Consider the following 27,006-nt stretch of genomic DNA (forward strand, 5'->3'; position numbering starts at 1 on the left):
CCACTTCCCCCACCCTCACCCACCCAATTAATTAGCGTGTTGAAGTCCTACCCAGCATCTCAGAACATAATCTTATTTGGAAACAGGGTCATCACAGACAGAATTAGTTAAGATGAGGTCACACTAGAGTAGGTTGGGCCCTTAATGCAATATGACTGGTGTCCTTATAAAAAAGGGAGATTTGGACGCCGACATGACAGAAGCACAGGGGAAATGCCATGTGAAAAGGGGAGTGATGCCCCCGAAGTAAAGGAAGTACCAGAAGCTAGGAGGGAGGCCTGGAGCACATCCTTCCCCAGTGCCTTCAGAGGGAGCACGGCCCCGCTGACACCCTGATCTCAGACTTCCAGCCGTAGAACCGTGTGAGCATAAGCGGCTGCTCTTTAAGCCACCTGGTTTGTGGTACTTTTGCTACGGCAGCCCGAGGAAACGAATACACTAAGAAAACAGAGCTAGAAGGAAGAGCAACTCTGGGAATTTCCCATTAAGTTCTACCACAGACCAATTCACATTCAATTTTGAACTTTTTTATTAACGCTGAATTAGACTCGAAATAAACCAAGAATCATCTCAGTCAACATGCAGCTACCCCCTCAGCACCCAGGAATGAGGAGTCTGAAGTTATTTTGGGGTCTGGCTGCCTCTCATTTGTCCAAACCATGATCTTTTTGTCTCAAAAAATAGAGCAAGCGTGGCCACGATATTGACATAGGCCGTAATACATGTTTGCTGTGGATCTTCTCCCACACAGCCTAGAATCAGCTCTTTTCTCTCATTTAATACTCCCTTCACGGCGCTGACTCCATCTAGATAAAATAAGACTGATCAATTTTTCCCCATTCAGTCATGTCGGGTTTCTTCCCACGGATATGATGCGACCCCTCAGTGAACTAACGATGTGTTTGTAGGATGTCAACTGTGTCTTTTTTCAAAGATCCCAGAGCAGAGGTTCTTTTGAGTTTTCAGGAGGTGATTATGTCAGACAAAGACCAAGGAGACCCCCGGTGGGTCATGATCTTGTATAATCTCCTTCCCTTTGAGTACAGATGGAAGGTGTTACTTGCTTCTAGTGATAAAATACGGCAAAGTGATGGGTAGTCACTTCCTGGGTCACGTTACATCAGGTAGGACTGTGTCGCAGCAGACCCGAATGAGAGATTCTCTTGCTGGCCCTGAAGCAGCTGCCTGATTGTGAGAGTCTGGGAGGGGGCCATGTGGCAGGGACTATGTGGGTATCTACCCCGCCCGAGAGCCAGCAAGAAAAGGGGACCTCCACCCTGCAACCACAAGGATCTGCATTCTGGCAGCAACTGTATGAGCTTGAAGGAGGACTCAACTCCAGAAAGGACCACAGCCCTGAGACACTTGTTTGCTGCCTGGTGAGACCCTGGGCAGAGGACTTAGTTAAGTTGGGCCTGGATTCCTGACCCAGGGCAACTGTGAGATTACAAGTATGTGCTGTTTGAAGATGCTGATGTGGTGACCACGTCCTTTGAGGGTCTGATGAAAAAGAAGGATTCTTTAATTAGAAAAGCTGAGGAAGGCCCATGTTTTGAACACAATTTCAGGAATTTGTCTAGACCCCCTAAACCTCATCGATGAGCCCCAAGATGTTCTTGATTGCACAGTTATGAACCTATCTTTCTGTCTGGTCAATACTGTTTACCACAAAATGTGGTAATGTCTGAGAAACTAACAAGGTCACAGTACGTAAGGATCACCTGTTAGTCTATTTCTACAGTTTAAAACGTGAATTTAAATAATCTGTGTCTCACTGTTAATCTGTAAGACAGAGCTATTCTTTTAATATCATCTTCAACTTGTTGGAGAGATAGAAAAGCACAGATTTGAAGAGAGAAGCAATTTTTTATTTTACCAGGAAAAAAATCTTCATTCCTGCCTCTTCTAGCTTAATAATAGGAACCAAAAAACCAACCAACCAACCAACCAGCAGACGAAAAACCTCGCAAACAATCAAACTCAGAAGCGTGGCTTGCAGGAACAGGGAAGTGTTTTTAAGTGTTTAAAAAAAGGACACTTTTTAGGAAGATAGGCTCAGTTCATTTCCCCACAGAAGAGTACTTAGAGTAGAAAGAGTATTGGAAAGAAAACAAACGGAAATTTAAAGATTTGGGTTTAAGTCTTGTTCTACTTGCTTGCGTGCTGTGTGCCTGGGAAGAAGTTACTTTATTTCTCCGAGCCTGGGTTTTCTCCACCCTAACATGGGTTGTTTTGAGAACTAGGTGAAGTAACAGTCATAACGTGCCAGGCCTTCTCATAAGCAATCAAAACAACCAACCACTATGGGCCTAACGGAGGGAAATCCTTCAGCTGCCCTGAAGAGGGGAGGGCAGTCCCGACCTATGATGGATGTTCAATGTCAATGATCTCATCCTCCTGCACTGATGTCTATGAGAAAAGAGGTTAAGTGTGGTTGCCCGGGGGGAAAGATAAGGGGGAACTTCCCCAGGACAGTACTCATCTCTTGAATCCAGAGCAAAAGCAAAAACAATTCACCTCTTCAGAAGACTTTGTCAGACAAAAGAAGTAAAGAAACAAATATAACCTCAAACCAACAGAAACCCTACAGCACCAGAGCATTTATTAAGTCCTTGTGACTTTCAGCTCTGGGAATAAATAGGCTGTATTCGCTACTGACCCCTCACTAGCAGGAAATAAACTTGCAATGGCTTGTCCTCAGTAGGCATGAGGTCTCCCTGGCCCACCTCTGCCAGTGATGGGATGGAGGACCGTGGGCAGGGCTGGGAACAGGCAGGGGATGCAAAGGGTTGTCCCTCCGTGTGACACTCTCTGAGGTCAATGAGAGATGAAAGGAGGGACGGGTGACATTCAAAAGAGTGAACAACGGCTATACCACAGACACCAACTAAACAGACATCAAGGGGAACTGAACTGGCCCTCCTGGTGCAGACGGGAGGGATCAGCTCAGGAAGGCCAAGGGCCTTGGCTTTGCGGCCTGGAGTCTAACCAAAGTAGCTATTGGCTTGATCAGCCTGTCATGCCTAGAAGTTCTGCAGTGAAAGAGAGAGTACAACACCACGATCAATGGTCTTTGGACAAAGGTAAGGCCGCTGATGCCATGAAATCACTAGGCAACTTGGGTCTGCTCAAATAGAATGCTTTTCCAGTATGGTACCTCTGCTGCCCTAGGCAACCAAGGAGGAAGGCATATCACACCACATGGTTTGCTCATATGTCTGTGTACCCCTAATCTCCCCTAAGAGACTGTGAACCTCTCCAGGGCAGGGATAATGCCCCTTGCATTTCTATATCCCAGGCATCCAACACAGTGCCAGGCACAGAGCACTCAGAAATGTCTGCTGAATGGATAACCCCTTACCCCGTTCCGTTTCTTTCTCCACTGGCTTCTCACCCACTAACTTCCTCTGTGAAACTGATTTCCAGTGCCAGCATTACTAGCTGTGTGACCTTGGGCAAGTCACTTCACCTCTCTGTGGGTCATTTCCCCCCACCACGGGGTTGAAAATAGTAACTACTTCATAGAGCATTTGGGATTAAATATATTACATACATGCCTGGCACAAAATAAGCACTACTGGAGTGTTACTTACTGTTGTTATTTTGATGACCACTTCTTTTTTATTTATTAGATTTTTTTGTTTCTCATCTGTTTCCCTCACGAGGCTCCACGAGGCAGGGATTTGTGTCTGTTTTCTTCACTGATGAATCCCAAGCACCAAGAACTGTTCCAGGCCCCCAATAAATATTTATCAAATGAATAGATGAACTTAAGCTCTTAGATCGTAATGGCCACATCTTCCCCTATGTTAAATTGTATAAACATCCTTACAATGTTCTGCCTTGTCTCCCAATGTAGATGAAAGTTCTCTACTTTTTGTTGAAAATAATAGCTTCCATTTATAAAGTACTTTCACATCTATTTTCTCATTTGAGCCTCCCAACAACCCTGTAATAAATTCCCATGGTGTCTACTGGAGTAGGACATGCCCAGCATCTCTGCAGAAGTATCAGGACTGGAGGTTGATGGTAATGACGGTAACGTCCCACCTCATCTCACCTGTGAAAGGCCATTTATTACTTGATGAGGAGGAGCAAGGCTGCCTCATATTTTTGCACTGATTTACTTTGGGGTGATTTTACTGTTGTTGTTATTCTACTGAACAAAAAAAGACTACTTGTTTTTATTTGCCATCTTCCCAACGGCTATTTTACAATATATATTTTTTATTTCCAGTTAAAAAAATAGTACATGTTCATTGTAGAAAATTTGATTTAAAGAAAGAAGGGTTGGGAATTCCCTGGTGGTTCAGTGGTTAGGACTCTGCGCTTTCACTGCAGGGAGTGTGGGTTCGATCCCTGGTCGGGGAACTAAGATCCTGCATACTGTGTGGCACAGCCAAAAAAAAAGAAAGAAGGGTATGAAGAAGAAAGCTGAAACTACCCACAACCCAATTTGATGTTAGTACTTGCTTCTTAGGAAGTATTTGAAGGAAAATATTACTGTTTTGTAGAAAGATGTTAGCGTGACTTCTTGGCCACAGTGAATTCTGGGAGTCAAGAGCAGTCAGGTCTGCGGAGGGGGTGGCAGGGAGGTGGCAGGAGCTAAGAAGCCTGAGAGGGAGGGTGGCTGAGGATGAAAAGGAGTAGAGTGGGTCCAGGTCCAAGTGGTGGGGAAGGGGCAAAGGTGGGGGTCGGATCTGATCTGCTGGCAGCGTGGAAGGTGTGTCCTTCACGGTTCACGGTTCCGACAACTAGAGTCTTGTTAGAGCAGGATGTGGGCACCACTCCCTGAGGACCAAGAGCTGTTGAGAAGGTCCCAGCCAGACAGTCAGGGTGCTGGGGCTCTGGAAGGGACAGACACAGAACCCTCGCATCTGGAGTCAGAAGTAGATCAAGCAATAGCATGGCTTCCCTATGTGGTACCGTTTTCTGATCCATGTCGCCTACTTAGGGATGCCTCTGAGCTGGGGCATGGGACAGATGTGCTTGTTCTACAATCTTCCCAGGCTGGGTAGGTGGGAGTAGGGGGACAGTGGTGTAATTGATTTCTAGGTCTGCTCAAATCAACTGGCTGGGGGCCGCAAATTACTGGCTACTAAATTTATACTTGAAATAACTGGGAGGAGGCCAAGATAGAAGCAGGTGATAGCAGTCACTTCAGAGATAGGTGAGCTCAGTGTTGCAGGTGAACCGAAGTCTCAAGAATCCTACCTGCCCTTAGGTTGTAATGTCTCCTAATTGTATCTGGGCCAGGTCTGGAAAAAGTCATAGGGGCCACTCACGGCAGCCATAGAAAGTCCCTACCGTATTGTATGTTTCCATATCTAGGCTGGCTTCTAGTTTCTGACCCGCTAGAGACATGGGCTGAGACCAGAAGGTTTGTATAAGCCAGAATCTGCAAGTCGGTTCTTTTAAACTGCTCATCTGTAGGATGATATGTCTGAAACTCATTTTATATTTTTCATACACAAACTGTTCACATACACATAGTTCATCCTGTATATAGTATTACTGACAACCAATAGATCCCATGTGCTTTAATCAATAACATTACTGCCTCCGCTATTACAGGAAACTATGAACTGTTGTGATCTTCTATCCTTGTTTCAATCGATATAAACCAGGGCAAGAAAAAACAGGACCCCAAATTATATAACCGGGAAGGATTATATAACAAAGGTCCTGATGCAACTTTAACTGTATCTGTGCCAACCAGGGCTCAAAGACCACATCTTTTCAGAAGTAACATGAGCTGCCGAGAGGTGTGCAAACCACCTTTCAATATTGGTTTAACAAATCCCACTTGCTCACTATCAACAAAAGTCTCTGCTCTTCTAACCTTGTTTTTCCACAGCACTGGATGAAGCAACCCCATTTCAGGTGACAGTTTGTTAAAGTGACTGCGCACCAGCACTTAGAATGCGCACACGAAGATGGAAGATCAGAGTGTCAATTTCTCTGAGAGGCTGGTCTCCAGCTCCCGGCAATGATTATGTCATAAGGGCTGCTAAAGCCACTTCTGGATTTCAGAATGGCAGGACGCTGATCACTGGTGACGGGAAGCATTTGCACGGGGAGACTTTTGAAAGCCACACAGCATTTTTTGTTGGAGGAACCCAAGAAACAATCATAGTAACAACAAAAAATAACAATAACAAACTCCCCTTCCTTTCAAAGTGTGCTGTCAAGCAAAATGATTCCTCCCCGTGTCTCCTTTATGTCTTCCTGATAGAAATTACATTCCAGGGCACCCAACACAAAGGACACTCATGCAAGCAATGTGCCTTGTAAGTGACATTCCTCGGAACCTTTAGGAGAGAGATTGATTTAAAGCTACCATGATGGCATGTGTGCATTGCTACTGCCATAATGAATCTACCTGGCATCCTGCACTCGAGATTTAAACCAAGCCTGGAAAGATGAAATCCATGGAAACAACATTAGTGGCTCTACTCCACCCTGCAGAGGGACAGGAAACTCAGAATGACGCTGAAAATGCAACTTGTGGTGTCTGAGGTCATATAATAGTTGCTGATTTTATAAATTCTACCCTCTGCAACACGTGGGTCGGACGGTCAGTGAATGAACCTGTGAGCTGGAACTTCCCATCCACTTGAGGCTGGGGTGGATTTTATTTTTCAATGACACAGAGTAAAACTAAATACCCTTGGGTCTTTTATTTTAAAGATGCATAAACTTATTCTTTCAAATCCCTTTCCTGAAGGTCAACATGTTCCCCTTTTTTGCTTTTTCTTTTTTAAAGTGCCTCTTCTTTCTTCCCCCCACCAGCCCCAGTAAATAAAGAAGAGTCTAAAGGCGTAAGTTAAAATTCTGTGACCCCCAAAAAACTTTCCGAAGTCAGAACCACAGACTTTAGAGTCCCTGTAGAAATCTTAGAAGTCTGGATGTGAGATTTAAGATCTGAATTCAAGTCCTTACTCTGTTACTAGCAGAGTGGCTCTTGGATGGGTCACGTGATACTTCTTTCCAGGGAGAGGCAGGAGGAAGAGTTGGTATAAATGAACTCTGAAGTCTTTTGCCCTAGAACCCTTTAATTCCCATCTACTCCAATTTTCTAATGGGAACCATGTCACAGTCGGCTGTGCCTGCTCACTCCACCCTCTGTCACCAGCTCACTGTCCTCCATGGAGATCCCAGAGACCTCAGCCTAAAGACCAGAAAACCGAGGAGCCCCTCTGATGATCAAATTCCCCCTGCAAAGACCACCTATTAGCCACCGATGTCACCTCAACAGGCACAGCTGAACCTCCCTGACAGACTGTAGAATCCAAGTCGAATTCCACGAGTAGAGGGCCGGGTATAAACTAGGTATGTTAGTTCCTAGGGCTGCCATAACAAAGAACCACAAACTGGGTAGCTTAAAACAACGAGGTCCAAAATCAAGGTGCTGGCAGGGCCATGTTCCCTCTGAAACTCGTAGGAGAGAACGCTTCCTTGCCTCTTCCAGTGCTGGTCACCCATCCTGGCACCCCTTGTCTTGCAGCTCCAATCTCCGCTTCCATCATCTCATGGAGTTCTTCCCGTGTGTGTCTGTGTCTAAATTTCCCTCTCCTAATAAGGACGCCAATCACAGTGGATCAGGGCCCACCCTAGTGACCTCATCTTGATTACAAGACATAAACAGATTCCATCTGCAAAGACCCTATTTCCAAATAAGGTCACATTCCCAGGTACCGAAGGGTGGGTTAGGACTTCCAACATGGTGGAGGGTGCAATTCAACCCCTAACGCTAGGTAGGTAAGCACACTTTGAAGTCTTAACTCAAGTGCACAAATGAATGAGGGGATGACAAAAGCCCACTTTAGGTGAAGTGGAAGGAAAAACATAAGTGGAAAGACATTACAGTTCTAACGGTCATATGGGGAAAAGATGTTTATTCTCAATGGTTGGGCAGGTGAGCGCTGGAGAGGAAAGTGCTGTTCTCTCTTCAGTCCAGCCCTACGTGCTCTGTGCTATGTTCCCTGGACGCGCCTATGCTTTCACCTCTTGGCCCACCCATTGCCAGCAGTGCCACCCTACCCCCAGCTGCTGAAATCCTCCTAACTCTTGAAGCACCAGCTCAAATTTCACCAGCAGAAAGCCAGGTTACCTGCATCTGACCTTTGAAGGCATTTTGTCTGCTCCTTGGTGACCCCTGAACTACGGTCATTTGTACCCTCTCTGCCTACCACTCCTTGAGAGCAGGGATCATTTCTTACTCAATCACCGCACTCACCGTAGGTGCGTGCAAATATATGCTAAAGTAAACCAGCAGGAAGATAAGAGGAGAATGGAAAATACCTGCTGTTTTGAAAACTTCACCATGGAGAGGGACCTTTGAAACCAGGGGCTGTTAGAACTCCGTGGCTTATTGATTCCCCCACTGAATCTCTGTGACCTCTACTACCGTGCCATATTTCTTGGAAATCATAGGAAAGGCAGAAAAATAAGCCAACCAATGAAAGCAAAGAATGGGAGCTCTTTTGATGCAGAAGAGATTCTCACTGACCCTCTGAGAACTCATCTCCTTGACCAGTCATCATCATATGTCTACAACAGAAGAAAAGTCCCCCTTGGCCTAAGTTTCAGGCCCCCCAACACACAATTATTTGGCAAATAACTGTTGATAGGCAACTGAGAGCATGCGGCAGTGCCTACAGCACCTTTTTGTAAATATCTGGTATTACCAACAGCTTGAAGAAAATGCAATTTTATTTTTTACAAATATTTATTTATTTGGTTGCAACAGGTCTTAATTGCGGCACACGAACTCTTAGTTGCGGCATGCACGTGGGATCTAGTTCCCTGACTGGGGATCAAACCCAGGCCCCCTGCATTGGGAGCATGGAGTCTTAATCACTGCACCACCAGGGAAGTCCCGGAAATGCAATTTAAGTGAATGCTGTCGGTACGACAGTGGATTGAAGTTCATCAAAAGGCTTCTATCGGTGCGTGCCAATCTGCTGGGGTAAGAGCCTGTATAGTGTCCCTGATGCTTTGATGACCCTAACGGGTCTTTCTTCTGCTGGGAAGTACAGGAGTGATACTGAAGACCTGATATGTTTACACCTTTTTGCTCAGCCTAAATCTCTTTGTTCAGCTTCTTTCAGAATCAAGCAAGTCAAACCAGTACCTTGGTCGAACATTTTTATTCATCAAGATCTGAATTCAGGATTTTCTTTTCTTCTGGTAGTAATTATACAGCTGCTTAAAAGTATACCTAAAAATTGACCATCTGAAGGGACTTCTGCTTCCAGGAAATGGAATAGACATACTTTTCCCTATTCTTCCCACCAAACACAACTAAAAATGATGGACATTAAATATAAGACAAACATAAGAAGACTCTGAAAGGTAGAGAGAAGAAAGCAGACCAACTAAGGACCGTATAAAAAAGGCAAGGTACAGACTAAATTAACAAAATATTAATAAATATAATTCAGGAATATTTAAATAGAATTATATACTGTGACTAAGTGGGGTTTATTCCAGGGATGGAAGACTGGTTCAGTATTCAAAAATCAATCAAAGTAATCTACCATGTCAACAGGCTATAGAAGAAAAATCATATGATATCAACTGATGTAGAAAAGGCATATGAAAAATACATCTAATCATGATAAAAAAAATGCCCAGCAAACTAGGAATAGAAGGGGTCTTACCCAACTTGTCAAGGAGCATCTATTAAAAACCCTACAGCTAACATTATGCTTAATAAGGAAAGACTGAATGCTTTCCTCCCTATGATTGAGAACAAGGCGAGGATGTCTGCTCTCACCACTCTTATTTAACATAGTGTTGGAAGTTCTAACCAGTGAAATAAGGCAAGAAAGTGAAATAAAGGCATACGGATCAAAAGGGAAGAAATAAAACTGTCTTTATTTGCAGACTGTCCACATAGAACTTCCTACGGAATATACAAAAAAACCTCTTAGAATTAAAATGTACATTCAGCAAGGTCTCAGAATACAAGATAAGCATACAAAATCAACTATATTCCTATAAGCTAGCAATAAATGAATGGATACCAAAAATTTAAAAATAATATTATTTACAATTGTTCAAGAAAAATGAAATACTTGGGTGTAAATATAACATGTATAGGACTTACACGTTGAAAACTACAAAAATGCTCATAAAAGAAATCAAAGAAGATCTAAACAAACAGAGAGGTATACCATGTTCATGGATTAGAAGACTCAACATAGTAACGATGTCATTTGTCCTCAAACTGATATACAGGCTTAATGCAATTCCTATCAAAACCCCAGCAAGATTCTTTTGTAGATACAGATGAGATTATATATATTATACTATAGTTTTACAAGATGTTACCATTGGGAGAAACAGAATTTCTCTGAATTACAATTGTTTTACAGCTCCATACGAATCTACAATTATCTCACAAGGTTTGTTAAAAATAAAAACTGTTCTTTGCTGCATCTACTGTGAGAATGAAGACCATTCTCAGCAATCAGACTGCAGATATTCCAGAAAATTCTGACATCACACAATTACTGTGAAGGGAACCAGAAGAGCCTTTTGGAGGGACTTCAATCATATCAATGTAGAACTCAGTTTCCTTGGAAAGAAAAGAAAGAGGCTCCAGGTTGACAAATGGCGGGGATACAGAAAGAAACTGGCCACTTTTCGACTATCTGTATCACGTACACAACATGATCAAGGGTGTTATGTTGGGTTTCCATTACAAAATGAGGTCTGTATATGCTCATCTCCCCATCAATGTTGTTATTCAGAACAGGTCTCTTGTTGAAATCTGAAATTTTTTGGGCAAAAGACAGATGCTCCGGGCTCAGGTGAGGCCAGACATCGCTTGTTCAGCACCTCAAGCCCAGAAAGGTGAGTTAATTCTCAAAGAAAATGACATTGAAACTGCATCAAATTCAGCTGCTTTGATTCAGCAAGCCACAACAGTTGAAAACAAGAATATTAGAAAAATTTTAGATGGTATCTACATCTCTGCAGAAGGACCAGTTCGGCAGGTGATGAATAAGATTTAAGTTATCCGGCTACAGAAACAACAAGATGCCAGATGATTCCTAAGACCTCTCTGTGATATTTTAAAGAGGCACTAAAAGCCCTGTATTGATTTGGGGGAAGACAAACGAAACCAAAAAACCCCAAAGGAACAAAACGTGACCACCCTTCCCCTTAATGTCTTCTTCTCATACTGAGAACTAGTGAAGTGCAAAAAACGACTAATAGAGTAGGATACCTTGATCACTCTATTCCTTTTTCCCATTTATAATTCTTTGTAGCACTCATAACTGTACATTATATTATATTACATCACATTTGGTTATCTGTCCATCTGTCTGTCCTATTTGTCTGTCTTGCTTCCCCCACTGAAATGGAAGCTCCATGTGGGCAGGACCTCTGTCTTGTTCACACTCTAGCACATTCTATAAGTACTAAAAACAAGTTGCTGAATGACTATGGGGAACTCAAGTCATATGCCTTTTTATTTTTATTTTTTTTGCGGTATGCGGGCCTCTCACTGTTGTGGCCTCTCCCGCTGCAGAGCACAGGCTCCGGACGCGCAGGCTCAGCGGCCATGGTTCACGGGCCCAGCCGCTCCGCGGCATGTGGGATCTTCCCGGACCGGGGCACGAACCCGTGTCCCCTGCAGGCGGACTCTCAACCGCTGAGCCACAAGGGAAGCCCCACATGCCTTTTTTAGATAGAGCATTTCCAACTGCCTAACTTCCCCCAGATCCCTTCTCCTGTAGGCACCTGCTCTTCAGCATTATCCACCAGCAGGACCATCTCTTAAATCAGTTTCACTGAACTTTTAGTCTTCAGCTCCACTCTAGACCCTTCCCAAGTCCCCACCTTCTATACTCATAGCACCAGAACAGCCCAGTCTTGGGAATCATTTCCAGGGGTCAGTTTCAATCTAGGGTGCTGGAACTTCCTTCGAGGCATGTGGCTTTAGGTACTATCAACGGTCACTCTGTTTACCTGGTCCATACAGCAAGAACATGCCCCCTAATCCCAGACCTGTTTCTTGATTGGATCGATTTGATGTACTTCTAATTTAATTTGCACCCAGATACTGGGGATGTCTGGAACTAATCTGATGATCTTTAAACTATTATGCTTTCCACGTATGTCTCAGCTGCCAATATCATATCGGGGGACTTTAATGTGAAATAATAACTTTAATTGCCAGTGGCTTCTAACTTCTTACCATATTCCTCATTATTACAGTGCTGGGAACAGACAAGTGTTTGGCAGCCTAGGGGACACACAGCCATTGCCACCAGCCAAACAGTGGCTTTAGGGGTCAGCTGGGCAGTCCTGTTACCCAGAGAACTACAGAATATTTTATTTTGTCTGTTCTATTCAGAGAATATATCCCAAGCACCTAGTGTGCAGTGGGTGCTCAATAAGTGGCTGTGGATTGAATGAATACACCAAAATCTTGGGAATCTCTAAGTTAGAGTACAGCGGCATTTCTTAGCTTAAAACCTGATAACGAACATCAATAACATGGCATTTACTGAACTACATCTAGAACGTGAGTGAAACGTATCAATTTCTAAACGGTTTGGGGGGAGGGAATTATAAATTAAAATTCTTGCTATTGGAAGAGTTCTAGCTTACTACCCTTGCTGCCATGGAAATGACAAATAGACAACATAATTACAGACTGCCAGTAATTAACATACACCCAGCTAGAGCAAACATGAAAATTTAAAATGAACAATTATATACTAAAAAAGAGACTGCGAATGATCCACTGGGGGAAAAGGCAGAAATCTATGAATGAGATGGTGTTAAACAGTCAGATGTGGGCTTCCCTGGTGGCGCAGTGGTTGAGAGTCTGCCTGCCAATGCAGGGGACACGGGTTCGAGCCCTGGTCTGGGGGGATCCCACATGCCATGGAGCAACTGGGCCCGTGAGCCACAGCTACTGAGCCTGCGTGTCTGGAGCCTGTGCTCCGCAGCAAGAGAGGCCACGTTAGTGAGAGGCCCACACACTGCGATGAAGAGTAGCCCCCGCTTGCCACAACTGGAGAAGGCCCTCGCACAGAAACGAAGACCCAACACAGCCAAATAAATAAATAAATTAATTAAAAAAAAAAAAAGAAATAGTCATAAAAAAAACCCAGTCAGATGTAATTCACTCTACTTTCCTCCTCCCTAAGAGCTTTTCCAGCCAGGCGCAGTGACTTTTTCCTGTCAAACCAGTGGAACCAGAGCGCTGAACTGGTATCTCCAAGCAGGCAATTTTCCTAGTTGTAAATAACCAGCAGCTTTGTGGGAATCAATTAGGAGGCGCCCATTTCTTCTCGATGAGTCTTATTTCACTCTATCCATCTTCCTTCGTTAATTTCTTAAGTTGGGTTTAAGGGATGCAGAGAGAAAGATTATTTGTTTTGATCTCTCAGACTTCTTGGGGGAGGCAAGGGGAGGAGCAGAGTTTTCAGATCTTTCTCACTAAGAATTCAAGTAGAATACCTTCAAATCACTCTCCCTTTTCAAGGCCCGAAAACTGGATGGGCATTGAAACTACATGGGCATTATGTACTATGTCTAGCAACAGAGGCTTAAAGCCTTAAGAAAATGATGGTCACAAGACAAATGAAATCAATGTAGGTGCAAATAAACTTTTATTGCAAAGACGCAGATGGTCTGCAAAAGTCACAATCTCATATAACATGGTCATCTCATGAATCAATTGTTTAGTCTTAGCCCATGGCCCTACTGTCACTCGTTGGGTTTATGGTGATGGCAATAATAGTCCTGATCAGAACAATGACACTAATACTGGAAGCTGTCAATTACTGAAAACCTGTCATGTGCTCAATACTTTACTATGTTCTTTCTATTGCTCAGAACAGCCTGGCAACATCAGTATTATTATTCCCATATTACAGACGAGGAAACTGTGGTCCAGAGAGGTTTGCATGGTTTGCAAATTCTGGAGCCAAGAAGATTTGAACCCAGGTCAATGTCTAAAGAACTAGTTGATCCCAAAGATAATCTCGTCCCACGATGCCATGTTCTCTCTTTTGTTCAACCAGCAAAAACTGGTCAAGCCCCACTATTGGGCAGGTATTCCCCCTACTAAGTCTGAGGCTTGTTGAGGAACTCGGCATGCCGTCACCTCAACAACAATGGGGAGGAAGAAAGGGACCAGGTAAATGAAGTCGGCCTCTACAGCTGACGCGGGGCCTTTTCCCAGGTACCCGGGCTTCTCAGTAAACATCCATCATATCTCTCCCCCAGCTAAAATATTCCCAATTGTAGAAATGACTGGCACTTGGATCATTACCTCTTTGGAAAATGAGGTGCAGTAAGAAAAGAAAAACTCAACGGGGGAAAAAAAAAGAGCAGCGGGCACAAGGAGGGAACATACAGAAAAAAATATAAATGGCCTTCAACCTCACTCAATTAAGGAACTGAACCAACAAAACGCCACTTTGCAACCCTATCTGTAGAATGTCCATGACCAGAGGATACTTTAATCCAGCCACACAGTGAAAAACTCCGGAGTCCCAGAAAAGGATAGCTCTATATGCATTGATACAGAAAGATCTTTATGATCAGAATAATGCATATGGTATGTCCCCGTCTGCATAAATGTGCACACATACTCAGGTGTGTAAAGGCATCGGCTATCAAACGGCACGTAAGAAACTGATCATGCCGGTCACCTCTGGGGAGGGAGACTAGAGCTGTATTTCTTTCACAGGAGGATGACAGTTTTCACTATATATCTTTTTGTACTTTACGATTTTTTTTTTTTTTACAACATATTAAAAAGAAAGGGAGAAACAAAGCGGAGTGGTGAAGAGCAGGCAGTGACTCGCCTGGGGTCTCACAGATGGTCAGTGGCTGGGCCTGGCCCCCAGAACCCTGACTGTCAGCCCAGTACTCTTTCCATGGCAGCAGCATCTATACAGACAGTTTGATTCTCTACACCTCACTCAATACTCGCCACCCACAATGATCACTCTTGGAGAAACTGCACCAACTTCCCCGGGTCCATGATTTTGTTAGTTATCACTGACTGATACGTCACGGTTTTCCAATTAGCGCCATCCCCCATATTACAGACAATGCAATCCTTTGAGCAATGAGTAGGGGATGACACTGGCTGGACCAGTCAGAACTCTGTCCCTGTGACACACTCTACTCAAAGTGATGCCCTATGGCTTGAAGTCCAACTAAAACATTTACATGGATTTTAGGTTTCTATATAGAAAGTTCATGCTGAGGTTAAGTCCTCATGATGTGCACAAATATTACTCAATATGGATTATTCCCAGCAAATTTTCCACTTCAGGCCAACGTGTAACCAGCCACTTCCCTATTAACCACCTACTGTCCTCCCTACATACCCATGAGGCATCGGCCGTCAGCTTGTAGAGATAAAGCCCAAACCTAGTACCATGGTTGGCTCTGCATTTTGGAGTCAGCCAGAACAAGTGACATGACAACAGGTGACACATTGTCCTTCCAGCCTCAGTTTCCCCATCTATAAAGTGGAGACATCAGTGGTTCTGTGGAAACAGTAACTGGAGCTACTCATACTGTTGATTCCTTTCGCCCACCTAAGCAATAGGCAGTTGACTATAAATTGCTTTTGGGGGGTTCCCCTCAGAAACCCAAGCTCTGGAATATGCATTCAGATTCCTGCAGAAGCGTGTGGGACATCACTGAAGGCTGCATGAGGAGTCAGGGTCGCCGTCCTTCTCACAAAAATATACAAACACAGCCCTACTGCAGGTGTCAGGTCCATTCACACCGAGCCTCTTTCTCTGGAGCTGCGCCATCCCTCGCCAACGGGGAGAGCCCCTGGTTGCCATGATTCACGTCATGAGACGGCTCTCCTGGACCAGCTGACTGGACTGGGGGGGGGTGTCACATGACTACAATTGTTCCAATCAGAATTCCCATTGCTCCTGGGAATTGGGAACTGAGACCAAAAGATGGCTGGTCCACCTGGGCTGCTCTCGTCTACAGAGGATATTTAGCTTGAAAGCTACCGATGACCACTGACCAATTCACACACAACGTTAGAGAAAACACAGAGGACGCACAGAAAGAAGCAGCGAGGAGGTGAGTGCTGCCTGCGTTCTTGGCAGCCGTCTGGTGCCTCCCAGCTACAAGCCTGGCCTTGGGGTCCTGAGACCCTTGGTACTGCCTCCAATAGGTCTCTATCTTTATATGTATTTCTTCTTGAGCTAGCTGCTTTCTGTTACTTGCAACCAAAAGAGGCCTAAGGCATTCCTAATTCCATCTCTGCAGATCCCAATCAGCATTTCAGAACAGCCTGCAGATGGCACTTTCCATTCTGAGCCAAAAATTATTATTCTAAAAGTGCGGAATTTGTGCTGTTACCTTTATTTTGCCTGATTGCATTACTCAAACAGAAAGAGCTATGAAGAATAATAACAATAAAGATACCATTAAAGTAAAATATTTGACACTCATAAGATTAAAAGCTGAATACAATAATCTTCTCATAATCGTTGCAGGATATGCAGCACTTAATCAACAATTACACTGGGAAAATGCCCGAGACTTGATGCTTAAGTAGCAGGGAAAAGCAAAGGAGAAAGTCAGGAAATCACCATAAAAAGAGAAGGGAGTATTATCCAATCTAAATACTGCATGTATTATTATAAGAGTTCTACCTTTTCCTATCAATGCTATACAAAAAAATAATAATAAAAAACAATCCAAGAATACACACCCTCAACCAAAGCACTCTAGTGAAAGAGCTATTTTTAAAAACCATGTACAGTATTCACATAGTGGTGCCATAGTCCATTAATCAGGGTGCTTGCGTGTGTGTGTTTTTTAATAGCTTTATTGAGGTATGATTTACACTTTCTCTATACAAGAGTTTCTTCAACCAGTCTCGCCCCCTGATGGGAGAGAGAAATGAAATGGTCCAAGCTGGAAACCAGAACCTGGTGGGGCAAGAAGCTGGGGTGAGGCCAATTCCGAAACAGGAGGAGACAAACCCTCCCTCCTAGGAGGTCGGGGGTTCACATCCCCGAAGAGTCATACAAGTGATTGTGAGGAAGTATGTATGTATTTTCACAGACAGAACATCGTTTTTAAAAGGCAAAGTACAGATGCCATGTCAAAATATCTCACGACCAAGAGGAAACCTCTGAGCCACCACCTTGGGAAATGAGTAGCCATTTAAGACACCCACAATCTCTTTGGGCTAAGTCAGATTTCTACAACATGGGTTTTATTTTTAACATTCTTTTTAAAGAGCTGATTCTTCATTCAGGATGCATACAATGAAAGCAGCACAAATACCCGTACTGTATCGTAAATAGCCTCTGTTGAGGAGGGCTGGGAGTATCACAACATATTTTAACCCAGATATAGCTTTGACAACCCCTGTATGTTCTTTCATAACCTCTAAGCATCAGCTTTGCTGTGTTATTTTATATGAATACATCCTTGATGGCTGCAGCGATAGACAATGAGGCCATATTATGACTCCATGGACACATAATAACGCTGCCCTTTTCTTCTCTGAGAGGGTTTATTTTCCTTCTTCTATAGGTAAATGCAGTAAACCTGACATCACGGAATGCAACTGAAGTAGTAAATGATCAATGTCAACCACAATAACAGTGCTTCAAAAAGTTACCTCAACAATCCTACTTTTGCCATTTTCCATGACCTACGGAGGTGAGGGAGCGGCGCGAATGGGCTCCTGCAACTCTGAGGGAGGATCTAAACACAGCCGTGTCTGCCTTGCATCCGCCAATAGACCCATGTGAGCGCTCTCCCTGACACGCCTCAGTTCACATAAGAGCTCCCCTAAGTCCATCTCGCAGGAGAATGAAAACAGTAAAAAGCTATATTCAGCCCTGGCTACACAAGAAAATCTCTCTGCACTGATGCTATAACGGAGATGCTCAGAGAAAAAAGTTACAACAAACCAACCTGCAAAATCCAACTCATTGTCAACTAGTAGAGACATGCAGTTAATCTTCACACCAAGTATTTAGACATCCTATTTGTACAGAATTGAGGCAAAATCACCCTGAGAAACCAAGCAAAATGAAATCAAGTTTCAGCAAAAGACAAAGTATTTTCTTAGGCAGAAACGTATCGTATTGGTACTCGTCTTTCCTGACCTTAAATCTGACCTTACAATACAAAGGCAACCCAAGGCAAGGTCCCCAAATAATCCAGGATTCTTGAAATATTTTCCCTTGTCTACCCCATACCTACAAATGCCATCTACAAGTCCTTCTACGAGTCCTATCTTCAGGAAGCAAAGACACACAGGAATCTGCCTATGGCCAAGTATGTTCAGAGTTCACCTACCAACTGTCATGAAAATCTTATCAAGTGTGAAGGGTATGAAAAGGCAAATTTACTAGATTTGTTTTAGGTTTGTTGTCTGATTTCCCATTAGGCTCTGGGCGTGTGCTAATATGGAAGCTGACATATACATACACAAAAAGAAATCTGCCCTTCAGGATATGATGTGTATAAGAATTTCACTTCAAAGGAGACCATAGAGAAAAACACTTACCTTGTCTTCTTATAGCTACAAGAGTGAAGACTCCCCAGACTTAACTTTCTCCTTAAGATTATAGAAAAGGGAAACACACAAGAAGTTCAGATCAGGGCATGTGAAAACCCCGTTACCCTTCATACACATACAAAAATGTGTCAGAAGAGCTTCCGGAGAGGGCTTTTGGCATGGATGATCAAATGTTAAAAACCAGAGGGGCCCTTCCGAATCATCTAAGTCCAACTTCCTGACTTCAGGTAGGAAGTCAGGAAGCAATGAAGCACGTGCTTCCTAAATGAGCATGTGTGTGCTCATTTCCTTTAACTCATATTAACGGAGCACCTACCATATGCCAAGTACTGTTCTAAATGCTGGGAATACAGCAATGAACAAAGAAGAAAGTCCCGGCCTTAAGGAGCTGATATTCTAGGGGTGTGATGAGGAGATGGAAAATAATCAAGACTTGTATTGTCAGGTGGATGGAAGTGCTATGGGATACACAGTAGGGGTTGCTGAATGAATTTCACAGATGGGCAAACTGAAGCTTCAAAAGTTGCAAAGCTAGTCTGAATTCAAAGCAGCAGCAGAACCGGATAACCTAAGTTCTGGGCTTTTTATGTTTTTATGCAGCAAAGGAATACCAAAACGCTAATAAATACAAAGGAAAAATTAAGTGTAATGCACACGCATCCTATTTTTGGAAGCACATGCAAAAGATACACAGGTGGGCATCGGTCACGTTCTTCCTGTTTCCGTCTTTAGGATGCTGCAGTGATCTATCGACTGAGAGCTGACAATTTTCACCCTGCAACTCGAAATAGCAAAGAAGTGTTCTGGGGCATAAAATACTCCAGGGCAAGAAATGTTTTCTTGTTTGAAAGCAAGAAACAATATTCACTACAGGTTTCTCATTTTAAAATTTTTTGGGCTTTTAGTGCTTGAAAAAGGCACTGAAAGGAAAAAAAAGAAAGACAGAGAGAAACAGGAACTTGGCTTTTCTCGTCCCCATCTCTTGAACTGGATATTTCTTGCGGTATACATTTTTCCGCCATTTGGAGCGCCTAGCCTCAAGATTACAAATCACTTGTGAAATAAAGTAAAGAAGACTGTCTCATCCACCAGGGCCCTATTCTGGAAAAGCAGTTCCGTGAGAAAGAAGCAATTTTCAGGTAAAAGAGACATAACAGAATGCTTCAAAATTCACATTTCTCCCTCCTTCTGCCCCAAAAGTGGAGCTTTTCCCTGTGTGTGCTCTGTAAGTGGCCTGGTTAAACACACATGCGTGCGTGCACGCGTGCGCGCGCGCACACACACACACACACAAATTCTGGAGGACCCCAGCAGGGAAGGGGGCCCCCTGAGACACATGGTAAGCAGCAAGGGGACAGAGCCCCACCTGCCCTACCCATTCCGCATGCTGCAAGCCTACAGGTGCCCTCTCTGAGAGCTCAGGATCAGAGCGCAAATTCCAGCAGGCCAATGACTTACAAATTTGATTTAAAAAATGATCATTTTGGGGGCGTGGTGGCGGAGCGATGGCTAAAGGGTATGGGCTTTTTTTTTTTTTTTTGAGGTGATAAGAATATTCTGAAATGAATGGTGGTGGTGATTGCACAACTCTGTGACCATACTAAACACCAGTGAATTGTATGGTATGTGAATTACACCTGAATAAAGCTGTTACCAAAAAAAAGGTCAACATTTTCATCAACCCCAAAACATCAACAGTCTTTCCCATTACATTACCCTAATGGTAAGAGGCCACCGCTGAGAGCTGCTGTTCACATTTTAATTGTTTTACATCTTTAAATGAAAAGATATACTTTCCCAGGGCATGAGTTCCTCCAGGCCTGGGTGTCTGCACTACAGCAGATCAGAGGCCCATGAGGAACATACCCCAGGGCTGAGGTCCTTTACCCTGAAACAGTGGGTTTCACATATTCCTATGCTCAGTGTTCTGAAGGCCCCAATGAAGGGCAATTAGAGAGAGTGGGGAGAATCTTGGCTTAGTCCCTATCTCTTAACTCACATTGTTTGGGGAATGGAGCTGCATAGCTGAAGAAAAGAGAAGGCAGGACATGGTTGAAAAAGCTCAAATCTGGATTACTGAGAAAATCAAATTAAATGAATATTATCTCCTCTCCCTCCAATTTCAGGGTGTAGAATATAGGGAGAGACTTTATTTCCTTCCTTCCTTCCACTCATCAAATATCCATCCACCCAACTGTCCATCCATCCATCCTCCCATCCTTTATCAAAAGTTTCCAGCGCAAAAACAGAGATACAAATAAAATAACTTCTGTAAATTGAAAAGTGTATATAGAACTTAAGTATGATTATTGTAATCAAACCTGAAGGATATCCTTTTTACCTCTTTGCCCTCATATCCACACCTGGGAACTAAGAAAACTCTGATGAGTAAAACCAAAAAAACTGGGTTATTAGTGGAGCTTTATGGAATGCAGGAGAGCTAGGAGAGGGCAGAGAAGAATTACTAGAAGATGTCAAATGAGATCGTACTTCCAGGTCCAATTAAACAGGCAATTCAGTAAGTTTACACCTTAGGCTTGAATTATGTTAAGGAGAGAGAAAAAGTTGTATAGTTCAAGGCCTCTGCTAAGAGATTATGGTAAACAGCCAAGTCTGACCACCTCTACTGCCAGCACCCTGGTCAAACTGCCGTCATCCTCACCTGGATTATGACTCTTAACTGAATTCCACTTCCACAGACCCCGCCACTTGCCCAGCTATTCTGTCCTCCACTCTCCAGGGTGATCTTTTGCTTGTTTGTTTGTTTTACAGTTTTTTTTAAACTTTTTACTTTATGTTGGAGTACAGCCGATTAACAGCATTGTGATGGTTTCAGGTGCACAGCAAAGCGACTCAGCCACAAGTAGACACGTATCCATTCTCCCCCAGACTCCCTTCCCATCCAGGCTGCCACATAACATTGAGCAGAGTTCCCTGTGCTACACAGTAGGTCCTTGTTGGCTATCCATTTTAAATACAGCAGTGTGTACACGTCAATCCCAAACTCCCTAACTTTTTTTTTTTAAATTGGGGTATAGTTGTTTTACAATGTTGTGTTAGTTTCTGCTGTACAGAGAAGTGAATCGGCTATACGTATACATATATCCCCTCATTTTTGGATTTCCTTCCCATTTAGGTCACCACAGGGTACTGAGTAGAGTTCCCTGTGCTATAAAGTAGGTTCTCACGTGGAATCTAGAAAAATGGTTCAGATGAACCTATCTGCAAAGCAGAAATAGAGACACAGATGTAGAGAGCTAACATATGGACACCAAGTGGGGAAAGCGGGGTGGGATGAACTGGGAGATTGGGATTGACGTATATCCAGGGTGATCTTTACAAAAAGCGTACCAGATTAAGTCTTGCCCCTCCTCAAAACCCTCCAACAGTTTCTCATCATAATTAGAATAAAACCCCAGTCTCTATTTCATGATTTATGATGATCTGACCTCTGCTTGCCACTCCCAATTCCTTTCCTACAACCTTCTGTCTTGTTCATACCTCTCCAGCCACACTGATATTGCCGTTCTTTCAACAAGCCATGATTGTTCCTGCCACAGGGCCTTTGCACTTGCCCTCTGCCTAAAAAGTTCTTCCCCTACATGCTGACATGACTGGTACCTTCTCATCATTTTGGTTCCTACATCAATTATTCAGAAAGGCCTTTCCTGGCTACCTTCCCTAAAATAGCACCCTAAGACCACCACTCTATCCTTGCCTTGCTTTATTCTTATTTATGGCAAGTATCCCCACCTGAGATCACACTACATATTCATTTCTCCATTTGTTTGTTTTCTGTCTTCCCACTAAAATATATATGTCACAGGGTAGAGACCTTAGTACTTATTCACTGCTGGTTTCCTGAGGGTCTAAGACTGTCACTAACATACAATAGGCATTTTATAAATGTGCAAATAGATGATTCTGATCTTAGTTCTACCCTCCACACTTCTGCATTTTAGTATTGTTTTGCTTTTCGTCAACAGAAGCAAATGATCTATAATCAGTGTCTAGAACAATTTTATAACTTCATTATTAATATTTTCCCCATCCCTATCTTCTCCCTTCCCTGATGGCTGGTTTTAATCAAAGGCAGCTTTCAGCTGATATGGGCCTAAGACCCTGAAAATGTAGCAACCGTTGTATTTACAGATATGATGCCCATGGGGAAGAAAGTCAAAGCTGAAACCCTAAGCATGTATCTGTGTACGGTGCGCTATGTGAAACTTGTGGAAAACTGCCTGCTTTGACCTGTTGGGGAATTGATTGAAGCATGAAATCTACTCTACCCAGAGGAATAAAATTAAAACTTCCTTAACTGTAGAAATCATTTTGGTTTGAAGGAAAATGAAAAGGCAAAAACTTCAATTAAGTAAATCTCAAGAGCAAATAATCCAAGAAACTGGTGAATTTTTTAAAAAGCCATTCTAATGGTTTAAAAAGCTTATTCAAGTGGTCTCCTTTAAAATGCCAGGAATTCAGCCTCTTGATTTAAGAGCTCTGGAATTCAAGTGCTTCAAATTGAGAAAATAATACACAAGTAAATGGTCATAATTTCTTCTTTGTGCTTCCTGGCGTTATATCCTCCAGATATACAGCTCTGTGCAGAGTCATCTTCCCTAAGTGCCTCGCGTCTCTCACGGGCAAGTGGAAGCCAGGACAAACACCACCTTGCTTGAATACTGAACACCATTCCTTAGTTGAAATTATAAAGCTCTTGCCTTAAAATTACAAACAAGCGATAAAATAAATATTTCAGGGGCTCATTTAAATGAGCCTCTTGGGAGTCTGGACTCAACAGATGGGCTGTATTCTCAAAAGCTTGCCATGGTGGAGAGGAAGGTATCTAGAAATTCCTGTGGACCCACATGGTGTATTTATAGAAAACCTGGGGCGGTCAAGGCCTCTGTTGCTGTCTTCCCTGTCACTGCTCCATCCTCCTTTCCCAAGCCCTTTCCCCTTTCATCTGACAGCGTCTTCACTTATTTGGAATCACAGACACAGAGCTCCTTAGCTGAGTAATTCTTAGAACAGCGGCTGTCAGGTAAGGAGAATTTATTTACAAGCATTGCAGCCTTTGAAATGCTAGGAGAGCCACTCAACGATGCAGACAGACAATAAATACCTTCCAGTACGGATCTATCCAAACAGATGCTGCATTCTAGGAATGAAACAATAATTTCCCAATGTTTCATGTAGACAGAGTCATCCTGCAAGTGGGACAATTACTACACCATTCATTTGGAAAGCATTCAGCAAGCACCTACTATCCTCCAGGGACTGTGGCTGTGGAGAAAGGTCTCACAGTCACTGAATAAGATGCTTGGGAGAAACACATGATGGTACAACGCCATAGAGGCCCAGAGGTGTGCGGGGCTACAGCAGGAACTTGGATAAAATCCGACAGCTGCCGAGGAGGGGCAGACTAATTTGGAAGTCAGCCAACTATAGACAGTCCATGGGCCAAATTTGTCTGTTTCTGTATGGATGCCCTATGAGCTGACGATGGCTTATATATTTTTTAATTATTGAAAAAAAAATGAATATTTTGTGACATGAATATTATATGAAATTCAAATTTCAGTGTCCGTAAATAAAAGTTTACAGGACACAGCCAGAGTTTAGAAGCTGTAAAACCTAACTGTGTGATCTGCAGAGTTTACAATATTTACTGTCTGCTCTTTATAGGAAAAGTGAGCTGACTCCTCCAGTCCACTGGACTAATGCAACTGAGCAGGACTGAGGTTTTTTGTTTTTAAAAGATATAAATGTATAACTAGCTCCAGTGTACTGTGTGATGGTTAGCAATGAGACACTTTTGAGAGAATCCACAAAGACATCTGTTAGTTACAAGGTAAAACAGCCTTTGATGTCTCCTAGACCAACACTCACATTTTTCAGGTGAGGAACTGGACCCCAAGAAGCCAAGTTGCTCTGCCAGGCCCATAGGGAACGGCACAGTCAAGAAAGTGTCCTTGCTGTCCCCAAACTCATATATGTCCCATCCTGCTAACTGAAAGAAAAAAACAAAAGATCTTTACTGAGAACTATCTAAAAAAATAAAATTAGGCTTTGAAAGGGCTAGATTTATATTTTTCCTAACTAAGCGCCCCTACTTGAGAACCTCCTTAGAACGCACCACCTCCTCCTTCTCTAACCTCTGATCTTCTTCCCACTGTACTCTCCACTTCCCAGATGCTTCCTGCAGCCCCGTCACACCTGATAAAGGCACCGTCCCGAAATACGTCCTAGGGCATCCAACCTCACTCACAAAACCACCCCTTCTGCCTGGGATCCTTTTCTTAGTTGTCTGATCCATCAGGTCCCCTAATTCTAATGCTTTTGGGGTCCCCAAGCTTTCCAAGGCCTACAAAAATGAGACCTGAAAAGCAAACTCACTGCAAAAGCACCTTGTAAATTTAAAGAAAAAAAAATCACTTAAATGTCTCTAAAAATAACATTATACTAACCAGTCAAGAGCATAGTTTATATATAATGATATTTAATGTGGGAGGAGGTAGGTGTACCTTGTTAGTTTAGTAGGATAGAGGGGGCTGACTTGAGCTAAACAACACTTAAGATGCCCTGCTGTCCTTCTATATAAAGACCCCACCCAACTGCCACGTCCTTTATGAAATGTTTCTTCATTTTCAAGTTATTTTCTTTGTGTTCTAATAGAATGTGCTCTTTTCGATCCATAAAATCATTTCTAGGCACAAATAATAGAATATACTTACAGAATACTACTGATATGCTATGAGAAGCACGAAGTTGTCTGAATATATGGCCTTTGACCTTGAAGCATTTACAAACGAGAGGACAGAAGTCATAAAACAACTCAGGCATAAAGTAGCTTTGTGATACACTAGCTAAGAATTCAGAGAGGTTTGGTTGAAAATGTCGGCGGGAAAAGTCCTTTGGAAGTACTGTATGTTGAACAGCAACCATTTACTGAGTGTCTACTAGGCGTCATTTACATGCTTAGTCATTTGAATCGCCTCCTTTACTCTTTGTAACAACCTCACAAAGTAGTGATCCTTATACCCACTTAGCAGATGAGGAAATGGAGGTTAAGCAACTTGACAAAGGACACTCAGCCAATAACCTGGCGAACTACAAGCCAAACCCAGGCTACAGAGCCTAGGATTACTTTTATTACATGAGCTTCTCAAACTGGGTCATCTGCTACCACCCACACTCCACCCCTGACATGTGATGGTATTTGAAAAGCCAAGATGAAAATGATACATTTTACCTGAGCCTCCATTTTATATGCAACTTTAGGGAGAGTTAAAAGTAAAGAAAAACACTGTTACTTGACTAAATACACAGATACAGCATGAACAGAATATAAAATTTGCAGAGGTTTTCCACTAAAGAAATGGAAAATACAGCAGTGAATGTATTGCCCCAAGGGGAGGGGAGGTTTACGACTGTGGAAACCACCAGATTTACCTGAAGAGGGCATCGCTTTATGGAGAGACAGGCGACAAGGTCAGGCAGAGCTTGGAAGGGGGCTGTCAAGGGCACTGAGTGTCTGTGTCTTGTCTCCGCATGGGTCTTGGTGGGCCATGCCAGTGAGAAGAGCGTGCCGCAGTGCGTTGGGCACCTGGGCCGCCACAGTTCAGCTATAAATGGCTTCGCTGCTGCCCCCGCTTGTCAGTGCTCATTGAGGCATAACGCAAGATGGCCCAGGCCTGGGGGGACGAAAAACGGAGGGCGCACGCGTGCGTGTGCAGGCATCCTCTTGCCTTACTCTCGTAAGGGTTCATGGGCATCGTGGAAAAGGGCCTGCAGCAGGAACCTGACATTCACGCTAGGGCTTGAAGGTTCTGGAAGACTGAATCCAAGGAGCTCCCCAGGGAGCGCTGCCCAGGGCTGCTACATGTTTATGCTGCCTCGGGGTGGAGAGACGATTCCAGTTTTCATCACTGCATTAGGCCCGGTCCCTCCTGTTGGCCCTGAAATGCTGTCCGCGGGGCAGATCAAATGGTTCTTTCCCATGAAATAGATTGGGCTGCAGAAATCTCAACTGAGAGCACAGAAAAGATCAGATCTTACTTCACTCCCAGAGTCGTTTCTTAAGGTAAAAGTCTGGCTGGTGGGAGCTAATGCCTTTGGGCTGGAGCACCCAGAAACCTGACAAATTACCAGAAGGGAACCGCAGTTCAACCTTGCTCCAAATGAAAGAGAATAAACAGAAACGTCTGTCAAGATCCTTCCTTATAAATCTTTTGCCTCCTCTTCCCTCTTTCCAGTTCCTCTGTTCCCTCTCATTAGCCATCGTTGTGTTTTTTGAGTCCCTCACTGCCTTCTTTTTTTTTTTTTTTTTTTTTTTTTTTTGTTCGCGGGGCCCCTCCTTTTTTTTGCCCCTCCCCTTTGGGGAGCACCCGCCCCTGGGCGGCTCGACCCCCATGGCCCCCCCCCGCGCCCCCCCGCCCTTG

The 27,006-nt window shown here is 43.5% G+C and overlaps 1 protein-coding gene and 1 pseudogene across 7 annotated transcripts in view; one reads left to right on the plus strand and one right to left on the minus strand.

Moving 5' to 3' along the window:
- Positions 1-27,006, minus strand: part of FOXN3 (forkhead box N3) — a 403,885-nt gene that overhangs the window by 68,086 nt on the left and 308,793 nt on the right. The window lies entirely within an intron of this gene.
- Positions 10,017-12,713, plus strand: LOC114904563 (annotated as a pseudogene).

The sequence above is a fragment of the Monodon monoceros genome, unplaced genomic scaffold, assembly GCF_005190385.1.
Source record: "Monodon monoceros isolate NGI ecotype Baffin Bay Population unplaced genomic scaffold, NGI_Narwhal_1 Super_Scaffold_21, whole genome shotgun sequence".
Taxonomy (NCBI): domain Eukaryota; kingdom Metazoa; phylum Chordata; class Mammalia; order Artiodactyla; family Monodontidae; genus Monodon; species Monodon monoceros.